General features: G+C 42.5%; 1 pseudogene; it reads left to right on the top strand.

Annotated features, from left to right (window-relative positions):
• Window positions 1-5,673: 5,673 nt before the first annotated feature.
• Window positions 5,674-10,852, top strand: LOC107670928 (uncharacterized; annotated as a pseudogene).
• Window positions 10,853-11,254: the final 402 nt, after the last annotated feature.

Genomic DNA, 11,254 nt, shown 5'->3' with positions numbered 1-11,254 from the left:
TAGCAAGTTTCAGGATGAATGCGGCTAAAGTAAACAGTCTCTCTGAGAGCAGCTCGGAAGAGAGGGGTGGTGCCAGCAGAGCTCATTAACATTTAAAGCAACATGGACTATGATGGCTTGATAAAAACAGAGCTGATTTTGACAGGTTTAAAAAGGTGTTTTTTACACTAACATTGAGAAATTTTAACCAAAGCATGTTATAGACTTTTAATTAAGACCCTTAGGGGAAAGCCACATGGACTATGATGGCTTGATAAAAACAGAGCTGATGTTGACAGGTTTAAAAAGGTGTTTTTTACACTAACATTGAGAAATTTTAACCAAAGCATGTTATAGACTTTTAATTAAGACCCTTAGGGGAAGTCGTGGCCTAATGGTTAGAGAGTCGGACTCATAACCCAAAGGTTGTGGGTTTGAGTCTCGTACCGGCAGGATTGTAGGTGGGGGGAGTGAATGTACAGCGCTCGCTCCCACCTTCAATACGAGCAAAATGAGCATTTGCATTCAATACGTGCAAAATGAGCATCCGATGACCCTTTAAAAAAGAAGCAACGGTGACTGTGGATGTGGTGCATGTGAAAGACACGAGGGCTGCAGATATCATCAAAGCAGTGACGCAGCAGATCGGGGATGAGACGATTCTGGCAGTTAGACCGAAACAAGCAAAGGAGTACGAGATAACATTGGAATGCGAAGATGACACAGAGCTTTTAATAGATGGATTGATTATCAAGGGAGAGAACTGCGAAATGAAAAGATTACAGAACAGAGACTACGTTGACTCCTTCATGCATCTGCCCGTCTACCTCACTGACGAAGAGGTTTTAAATAAACTGGAGGGATGGAGAGTTTCCCCAATTTCAAAAATAAAGTGGCGTTTTTATCCGGGCACCAGCATTGAGGATGGGATGAGATATGTAAAGATGCGGTTCCCGAAGGAGATGGCCTCCCTCCCTCCCTCCCGGTCCACAATACTTTCGGGTGATACACAGCCATCAGGTGAAGACCTGTCGGCTGTGCATGAGCCCAGACCATGTGGTGAAGGATTGCCCAGAGTTCAAGTGCTTTAAATGTGAGGAGAGGGGGCACTTTGCGAGGAACTGCAACGCCGTGACGTGCCCGGATTGCAATTTGGTTTTTAATAAGTGTGAGTGTTGGATGGAGGGTGAGGAGGAGGAGGAAGAGCAGCAGGTGGGCAGGCGGGTGCATGAATGAGACAACGAGCAGCGAGAGGACGAAACAAGAGTACGAGGCGAAGGACCAGAATCAAATAACAATACAGAACAACAGAAAGAGCGTAACGAACAGGACATACAAACACAACAGGACGGGGGGAATTGGACACAGATGGATTTGACTGACAGCTTGCAAAGTGCTTTGGATACTGTGGAACTGGATGATCAAAGGAATAAAGAATTGAGCGATGCACAACAGGAGGGAATTTTATGGACAAAGATGGATATGACTGACAGTTTGCAAAAGGTGTTGGACACTGTGGAACTTAATAATCAGAGTAATAAGGAACAATCTGCTACAAAGGAAAGTGAACAAGGAAAAGAAAATGAGGAGACACAGGGGAAATCATCGAAAAGAAGAAGATCTGTAAAGGAAATGCCGAATTTAGAGACTGCAAGAAAAAGAGTGCTTAAAGATGATGGTATTGAGTGTACAAATAAGTATGAGTTGTTAAAGGGTTTGGAGGAGATGGACTGAGTTTATGGGTTTTATGTATGTTTTTATATGGTTTATGCTTTTAAGAATTGTTACTTTTAATGCTAGAGGGCTTTTGGACATTAAAAGGAAAAGAAATGTGTAAAGGAGATGATGTGATTTTACTACAAGAAACTAACTGGAGGGAAGGGTACATGACTGAAATAAGGAAACGGTGGAGTGGAGGGATTTTATATAATAATGGTGATGGGAGGCTGGGAAGAGGAGTTACGTTTGAAATGGAGTATGAGGGGCAAAAAGTAATTATGGTTAATGTTCATGCACCAACAGAAGAGAACGAAAAGAAAGAGTATTTTAATGTGTTACGAGATTTTTTAAAGAAACATAAAGTTATTTTGATGGGTGATTTTAATACTGTTTTTAGTAAATTAGAAATGGTTGAGGGAATGGGTTTTAAAAATGATAAAGGAAGAAAAGAACTGAAATTATTAATGGAAGAAAGTAATATGATTGATGTATGGAGATAAAGGAATGAAAAGACTAAAGAATACTCAAGGAGACAGTTAGTGGGGAATTTTATGTGTCAGACAATAATCTGTTTTATTTTATGCAGAAAATGTTGAAGGTATTATCAGGAAAATTAAATATGTGGAAACAAGTTTTAGTGACCATAAACCAGTTTTTATTCAAATAGACTGGAGCACGGAGAAAAGAGGACCGGGGGTATGGGTTTTAAACACTGAGGTTTTAAAGAACGAAGACTATGTTTTAAGTATAAAGGAAAATATTGAAAGTGAAAAAGAAAACGAAATGTATAATGAAGACAAAAGAATGTGTTGGGAGAATGTGAAATATTTAGTTAAAGTTTACAATAAAATATTGTAGGCTAATGCAGAAAAGTAAGAAAAATAAGGAAAGAGAGCTAAGAGAAAAATAGAGGCAAAGTAGGACTTTACCAGAAAGGAACTAATAAACAAATATGATTTAATTAAGAAAGCAATACCTGAAGAATGGATAAAACAAATTGAAATTATGGAAGAAACCAAACAAGGATGTGATATATATGTGAAAATGGGAGAAAATTTGTATGCTTTCAAAGAATGTGGTGTGAAAAGGTTTTATTGCTTTTTTAGAGATATTGTTTTTAGAAAACCTGTTGTTAATCAATATTGGTTACAGAAGTTCAGTGGGTTGAAAGAGGAGTGTATATGCGGAAATATGAAAGGGAAAATTATACAAACAAAATTAGGTAACCTGGAGTATTTTATCAGACACAAAGTGATTTTTACAGATGCTATATTAAATAAAATTGTAATGGAACAAAGTGCAATATCTAAAGTATGTTATAATGATGATGAAGGTTTTTTACATTTGTTTTTACACTGCAAATATTTGGATGGTTTTAATGAAAAATGTAGAAAAATTATTCAGGATTTGATGGGAGAACACAATGAGGATATTGAATGGAGTAGGGTTGTGATGCTGGGGCTCGATAAACAGTGTAAGAATAAAAAAATTATAAACCTGCTGGTAATATTAATGAAAAGTGCAATATGGGAAAGAAGAGTGGTAGTGAAAAGAGAAAATATTTTATTGAATGTATAGTAAATTTTTAAAAGAAAGGTGGAAAGATATGCAAAATGTCTGTTTTATTACTTTTATCAAGACAAAATAATTGAATATTATGATGTTTTTACTCCAGATGTTTCTAAGGTTTTTAATGACTTTGGTTTGGATATCTCCTTTTTTAACAATTTGAAAAGTATGACTGTATAAGAGATTATAGTTTTGTTATCTGAATGTCTGAACTGCCTTCTGTGAAATTATTATTTATGGTTCTTCATTGAGAACCTTTTGATACTTTGATGTGTTTTAATGTCAAAAATATTTGATGTATTTTTGTTCTGAAATAATTTTCAATAAAATTTTTTTTAAAAATTGCAACGTCTACGTCTTGTCCTTCTACTTGATCTCAGTTGGGAGGGCGTTAGACTGAAGATCTAAAGGTCCCTGGTTTGATCCCGGGTTTTGGCAGAGGGGAGCAGGGAGGGCTTTTTGGACACCATTCTGATGCTCGCGGGTCAGTTACTTTTCGCAGTGCCTCCTTCTGAGACATTATTACACTGCAAACAGAAGGTCAGACGTCCCTGCTGCTACTTGGTTCCATGGTGTAACGGTTAGTACTCTGGACTTTGAATCCAGTGATCCAAGTTCAAATCTCGGGGGAACCTGCCAGATTTTGCTTGGCAAAGAGGAGCTTCTGTCACAACCTTCTCTGGTGGCAGCGTGTCTTGAATGGGAGTGCTACAGTGGCCTCCTTTAACCATGCACCTGTGATGAATCTGACATGGTGAGTGTTCCCAAAGAATCTAGAACACATATTAAACTGAACAGGAACAATATAGAACTAAATTTAGCAGACTGGTGTCACCGTTACCTTCTGTGAAGAAGCATTACAGACCTCAGACAGTTTTCCTTCAGCGAAAACAGCATGATGTGTGTGGCAATGTAGCCTTCTGCCGTTTAATTCAGCTCATGTGTTTTGTTGGTGTCATTTTAATAAACATTATACTGCGAAAGCAGGCCAAGCTAGTGCAGGAATGGCAAAATGGAGTTTATCAGAAATCCAGCCAGTTGCATGAGCCCTCTTTCTGCACTTGCCAGCTACAGAGGCAGGATGTCTGAGCCACTGAAGCATCAAGCACAGTGAAATACATGGCCATGGCGACCTCAATTGTATAAGTCCCAGTGGCTCGTTGGTCTAGGTGTATGATTTTCGCTTAGGGTGCTTGAGGTCCATGTTTCAAATCCCGGACGAGCCTGCTTTAGAGCCTCTTTTTTTAGCATTATCCGTAGATCAAGCACGGTGAAATAAATGGCTTAGGGGGGACTCCAGACTCATGCATGCCATGGCTCGTTGGTCTAGGGGTATGATTCTCGCTTAAGGTGCGAGACGTCCCGGCTTCAAAACCCAGACAAGCCCCCTTCGGAGTCTCTTGTTTGAGCAATATCTGTAAATCAAGCTTGGTGAAATAAATGGCTGGAGGGGGACTCCAGAATCATACATGTGCTGGCTTGTTCTTCTCTTTCGAGAGGTCCCAGGTTCAAATCCTGGACGAGCCTGTCTCTGGCTTGGGTGCCTCTTTTCTTGAGCAGTATCCATCCTTGCTGACTTCTCTGGGCCAATCGCAAGCCGCCGTCGAGTAAGACTAGTGCTGCTTCTGCGCATATTCAAGCCCGCATCTCGCTGTTCTTCTTTGTTCCTCGTCTGCAATTTAAACTTGGTCGACCACTTAGCTCGTTGGGTTAGAGTGCTTGCCCTGAAATGAGGTGTCATTTCTGAGATGGCTCAGATGGGCTGTGCTGCAGGGTAGCCGTCTGCAGTTGCCTCGTGTCCTTCTTCTTGCCATTTTTCTCAACATTGGTTTGGGAAGGCAGCCCAAGCCAGTGGATATACGGCAGAAAGGAGTTTCTCGGAAAGCTTCACATCCATGTGTGCCTTCATTTTGCATTTGCTAGGTCGTAGAGCATCTGATGGCTCGTTGGTCTAGGGCAGGGGTGCCCAAACTCGGTCCTGGAGGGCCGGTGTCCTGAAGAGTTTAGCTCCAACCCCAATTAAACACACCTGAACCAGCTAATCAAACTCTTACTAGGCATACTAGAAACTTGAAGGCAGGTGTGTTGAGGCAAGTTGGAGCTAAACTCTGTGGGACACCGGCCCTCCAGGACCGAGTTTGGGCACCCCTGGTCTAGGGGTATGATTCTCACTTTAGGTGCGAGAGGAACTGGGTTCAAGTCCAAGATGAGCCCACCTGCAGCTTTGAAACCGCTGTTTTTGAGGAGCGGCTGTTGTCCTGCTTTCTTTGGCTCAATTGCACGGCATTGTTAGGTACTTGTCTTTCAACGTCGACGTCTTGGCCTTCTACTTGGTCTCTCAGCTATGGCTCGCGTTGTGTTGAGTGGGTCACTCAGTCGGTTACAGATTGGTACACTGAGGCCGAAATGGCGGTACCTGACAACCACAAGTCTGTAAAATTAACCCAATAGTATGCCGACTTCTACCTTTTAAAAACCAATTAAGTTACGATCTCTATTTTTGCCCGTCCAATGAAATGGCAAGGTCTATGTTTCATACACCATATATTTGTGGATTTCACAAGATAGCTTCAATTAGTCTATTTCAAGTTGCATAAATAGATAGATGTGTTTGCAACAGCAATGTGTCTTTATATCTAAAATCATATTAGGAAGACTATATATGCACTTTATGCATGTGTCACAGGTTCATCCACCAGTCACAGTGGATGCATCACAGAGCACCCCTGCCCAAAGCACACCATCTGTCAGTGATGTGTCACCTGCAAAGATGGCAAAACTGACATTGTCAATGGTAAGCAGACCGAACTATTGCAGGCGTCACTGCAGACATTGAAACATCTCAACCTTTACCTATAGTGTTTGGGTTTTGTTATCACTGACTATGACAAATCTTTTCGGTTTGAAAAGCCAAGGTTTGGAGGCTCACATGTGGCAGCAGCAAAACCCAATTTGAGCACCCAGAGGAAAACCTCTCAGGTTAATATAAAAGACATCCTGACTTTATCATGACATCATCACTTTATCACTACATCATTTTATTTCATTAAAAAAATTGCAATCCCCTTAATAGATTAATCATAATGTTTGACTCCACAGACATTAGAGCACTCCAGTTCAGCCGCAGCTTCATACCCACCCTCTGATCCTTGTCCTCCTCCATCCCCCAAACCTCAGTCCTCCTCTTCCTTCTTCATTCCTCCACTTCAGAGACAGTGTTGGGCAGTAACACATTACTTAGTAACGCGTTACTGTAATTTGATTACTTTTTTAGTAACGGAGTAATTTAATGCGTTATAATTTTCAAAAAAGTATGTTTAATATAATTACAACCCGAAGTTTCGGGTAGCACACGCACTGTCAAGTCAAGTGCCAGTGGATTAGAGACCTACTCCCGCAAGACCCGACACGACAGAGTGCGGCGCGGGACAAGATGGGCGAGTGCTGGTGCGGGCGGGTAGACACTCGTGTGTGTGCGGGATGCGGGAGAATAAAATTATTCACGGGACTCCCGCAAAGATTATCTAAACATACAATATCTAAAACAAATAAATTGTTATTCATCTATTGCACAAAAGTAACATAAACTAATATAAATTATAAACGATTAACAGGTGCAAGCATATGCAGTTTCTATTTAGGCTATAGGCTAACACGTGTTTGCAGCGTTGAGCAATGCATTGCTGAAATTTGCGTGGTTATGAATCCTCTCATTATAACACACAAATTGTAGACATTATGAAAGATTCATTATGCATATATTTATTGTGCTAGATTTGTGAGATTGCGTTGAACTGAGATGTCTTTTAGAGATTAACTTGACGAGGCATGAACAGACTTGACTTGACATGAACAGACTTGACTTGACTAGGCATGAACAGATTTGACTAGGCATGAACAGATTTGACTAGGCGTGAACAGAATTGACAAGGCATGAACAGACTAGACTCACCGACAGCGGGTTACAACAGCAATACACGACAAGAGACAATGGCAACATGATGGCAACTTATAGCAAACAAGAGGGTCACATGACAAGAACAAACCAATGGGAAACAAGACACATGACTAAGACTACCAATCAGAACATGACACATACACAAGGCAGAGATACATGAGGGCAAGGGAAGCATGACACTGACAGCATGCAGCCTCCGTGGCCGTAACAGGACAGACAGTGAGTTCGTGAACAGCCTCCGTGGCCATGACAGGGCAGACAGTGAATTCGTGAACGGCCTCCGTGGCCGTGACAAGACAGTCTGTGAGTTCGTGGACGGCCTCTGTGGCTGTGACAGGGCAGGCAGTGAGTTCGGAAGCGGATGCCACCACCTCAGGAGGTTCTGCAGCGGATGTCGCCACCTCTGGAGGTTCTGCAGCGGATGCTACCACTTCTGGAGGCACTGGATTGGATTCATGGACAGGAGAGGCCTTTGGAGCAGACTCATGGATAGGAAAGGCCTCAGGAGCAGATTCGTGGATAGGAGAGGCCTCTGAGGCAGACTCGTGGACAGAAGAGGCCTCAGGAGCAGACTCGTGGACAGGAGAGGACTCTGGAGCGAAGTGTGCAGCCCACACGCTCAAAATGGCGACCGCCATTACAGGAAGGGCAGCAGAGTGTGGCAGGACACTCTCTTTTATATTCGTAAGGGACCAGTGAACTTACAAAATAAAAGACATGGAAAACATGAACATGAAACAAAACTCAAACACCAAACTCCACATTACAATACAGCACTCTTTGCTGGCATTCTGCCCAAGCACGCAGAAGCCGCTTTCTTTAGTTAAAATAACAGTGTTCTGTGAATGTTGATGCTTTAATAACAAATATTTATCGGGAGCGTGTATGCTGGGATTTCATAAATTTCATGGAGAAAAAAAGTAACATAACTAGTAATGTAACTACTTACTAATTACTTTTGAAATAAAGTAATCATAACAGTTATGTGATTACTTTTAAAAGGAGTAATCAGTAATTTGATTACATTTACAGAGCCCAGTAAGATGTCATTCAAAATATAAACATGCCTTCGTCATTTAATGCTCTCTTAGCTTTTATTTAAACCAGTGTTTTTGATAATATCAGCAGGTCTCATCTCAGCCAGAAGATCTCCCACTACTGTGGCCACAGCCAATGCCACAGCAGGACCAGAAGTGGGTGTCGGAAGCACTTTTTAGGGTTGGTGTAAAAGGAAAGCTGGAGCTGCGTGAAAACCTACAGTTGTGGTATCACCCCCCACCACCAGCCCTGTTGTACCACCAAGCTCCAACTCATGATAGATGTTTTTCACAGGGTCTCTTGCTCTGGATGCCATATAGGCTGTGGAAGGTGCGGCTCCAGTGTACTAACCCTGCCTGTGCCTGGCATCAGCTGTGTGGTGGTGGTCTGCACAGGAGGGTAAGACAGGTGTTAGATATTGACAGATACTACAACCTGGTGACAGAGACCCTGATCTGCACCAGGTGTACAACCAGCTACCTGTCCTGGAGTCAGGCTGGGCTGCAGCAGTTGGACTTGGCCCATAGATCTGAATTCAGGGTCATCCTCATATGCAAGTAATTATTTTGCAGTCATGTTCACTCATGTGCTACCTTTTTTGATAAATATTTCCTACAATAATTAGATACCTCATAATAAGATACTTGAATGAATACTTTTTTCCAAGGTATGCCTGTGACATTCGGGTTCTTCGCTTGCTGCGTGAGAGGGGCATGGGGAATGGCCCAGTGAGGATCATCGGCCAGCTGAGGGAGAACCACAGTGATGAGTGGTTGAAACGTGTGGTTCTCATGGAGCGATAACAGAGAGCTGGTGTTGATCCTTCCACTGCCATTTATGTGGACTGTGACTGTTGCAAGAAAGTGGGAGAGACTAAACTGAAGAGGCGGTTCAGTGGCTGGCCCGATGTCATCCTCCGCCTAGACATTTGGCATTTTATGCGACGTCTGGCAGTAAGGTGCACCACTGACGCCCACCAGTTGTACCCTGCTTTTATGGCTAGGCTGTCATCCTGTATTTTTGAGTGGGACGCAGGGGATCTGCGTCCCACAGGGCTGGCCTGCACTGACGGAGGCAGAGCTGGACCATCACATAAGTAAAGATGAGCTGCTCCAATACTGCAGGAGGAGAACACGAAGAGAGGAAACCACTATCCGCCTCCTTGATATGCTCATCAAAAAGCTCATGGTCACCTGTATTCAGGACCCTCCAAATGTGCCGCTCTACATGGAAACTGGAACCATAAACAAGGGTGGGGTGGTTCTAAAAACTTATCGGTGTGCCAGAGGCTCCACATCTCTGGAATCATTTCACTGCCACCTAAGCAGATTTATTCCAGGTTTGTCGTGTCAAAATATAACACATCTTGCCACTAATTCCTGTTTATTTAGATATTTGCAGATACAATTTTCTCTTTTGCCTTTTCTCAAAACAATGTTTGGCTTTCTATTTCTTTTTCTAGGGAACAGCGCAAACAGCCTGAACTTCCAGATTTATCTCCTGTAAGGTTTGTTACGCTGGAATCAGGACCAGGCTGCAGCTGCTGTTGTAGATGGAGCTTCAACTCTGTGCACTTACACAGGGGAGCTGGTTAACTCTGTCAATGAGAACTACGATAAGTTGTATGGCAGGAAATTGGTCCCTAGCTTCACTAGATAAATACAGTTCACGATGTAGCATGTTTTTGTTAAAATTAAAAATGCTTCTGGACAATAATAATGTCATTTTGACATATCAGAGAAAAATTATACTACCAGCATTTTTGTACACTGGATTCTGTGTTCTTGGTGTCAGGGCAGAAAATAAAATACATAGTAGAATATAGAGTAATCCTGTCTTTTTATGATATTTTATGAATTATATATTTTTTGTTAATGCAGAAGCTGACAACAAAAATATTTACTGCATTTCAGAATAAACCTTTCTGATTAATTTCCTTTAAAAATGTTTCCTGTTACAAATATTTCCTCAGGGGAGCTCATTGGAGTGCAGTACTTGTTGAGGCAGAATAGTCAGCCCCTGGAGGACATGTGCCCTACCTCTGATAGGACCTCCCAGTTGCTGGAGGAGATAGATGTGGAGGAGCAAGTGGAAAAGGATGAGGGTTTCATTGATTTCTTTGGAGAGGAAGCCATAGTGGCAAATATTGTGGCATCAGATGACTTAGTCCTTTCAGGTCCACCAGTTCTACCTGCTGCACCGCTGCTCAGTGTCCAGGCTCCACCAATGCTAAGTGTCCAGGCTCCACCGCTGCTCAGTGTCCAGGCTCCACCGCTGCTCAGTGTCCAGGCTCCACCAGTGCCCAGTGTCCAGACTCCTTCAGCTGCACCGCTGCTCAGTGTCCAGGCTCCACCAGTGCCCAGTGTCCAGGCTCCACCGTTGCTCAGTGTCCAGGCTCCACCAGTGCCCAGTGTCCAGACTCCTTCAGCTGCACCGCTGCTCAGTGTCCAGGCTCCACCAGTGCCCAGTTTCCAGACTCCTTCATCTGCACCAGTGCCCAGTGTCCAGGCTCCACCGCTGCTCAGTGTCCAGGCTCCACCAGTGCCCAGTGTCCAGACTCCTTCAGCTCAACTCAAACTTTATCTATAAATCACTTTCAACACCACGACTGGAACCAAAGTGCTGTACGGAGAAAGATAAGAGAAAAAAAATAATAATATAAAAACAAATGAAAAATAATAATAGTAAAATAAAATTAAAAAATTAAAAAAAATTAATAATAGTAACAACAAATATCATACACAGCTAAAAAAACATTGTCAAAAGCTAGAGAAAACAAATGAGTTTTAAGCGAACTCTGGAAAACACCCAAAGTTGGAGATGTTCTAATAGACAAAGGAAGGGCATTCCAGAGACTAGGAGCTGCCACAGAGAAAGCACGATCCCCTCTACATTTTAGACGAGATCGCGGAACCATTAGGAGTAGTTGATCATTTGAGCACAGAGATCTGCTGGATTGACAGACACTAATTAAATCAGTAACATTCAGGT

The sequence above is a fragment of the Sinocyclocheilus anshuiensis genome, unplaced genomic scaffold (assembly GCF_001515605.1).
Source record: "Sinocyclocheilus anshuiensis isolate Anshui unplaced genomic scaffold, SAMN03320099.WGS_v1.1 scaffold1503, whole genome shotgun sequence".
Taxonomy (NCBI): Eukaryota; Metazoa; Chordata; class Actinopteri; order Cypriniformes; family Cyprinidae; genus Sinocyclocheilus; species Sinocyclocheilus anshuiensis.
Note: the sequence above shows the minus strand (reverse complement) of the source record. Positions and strands in the feature narration are given on the sequence as shown.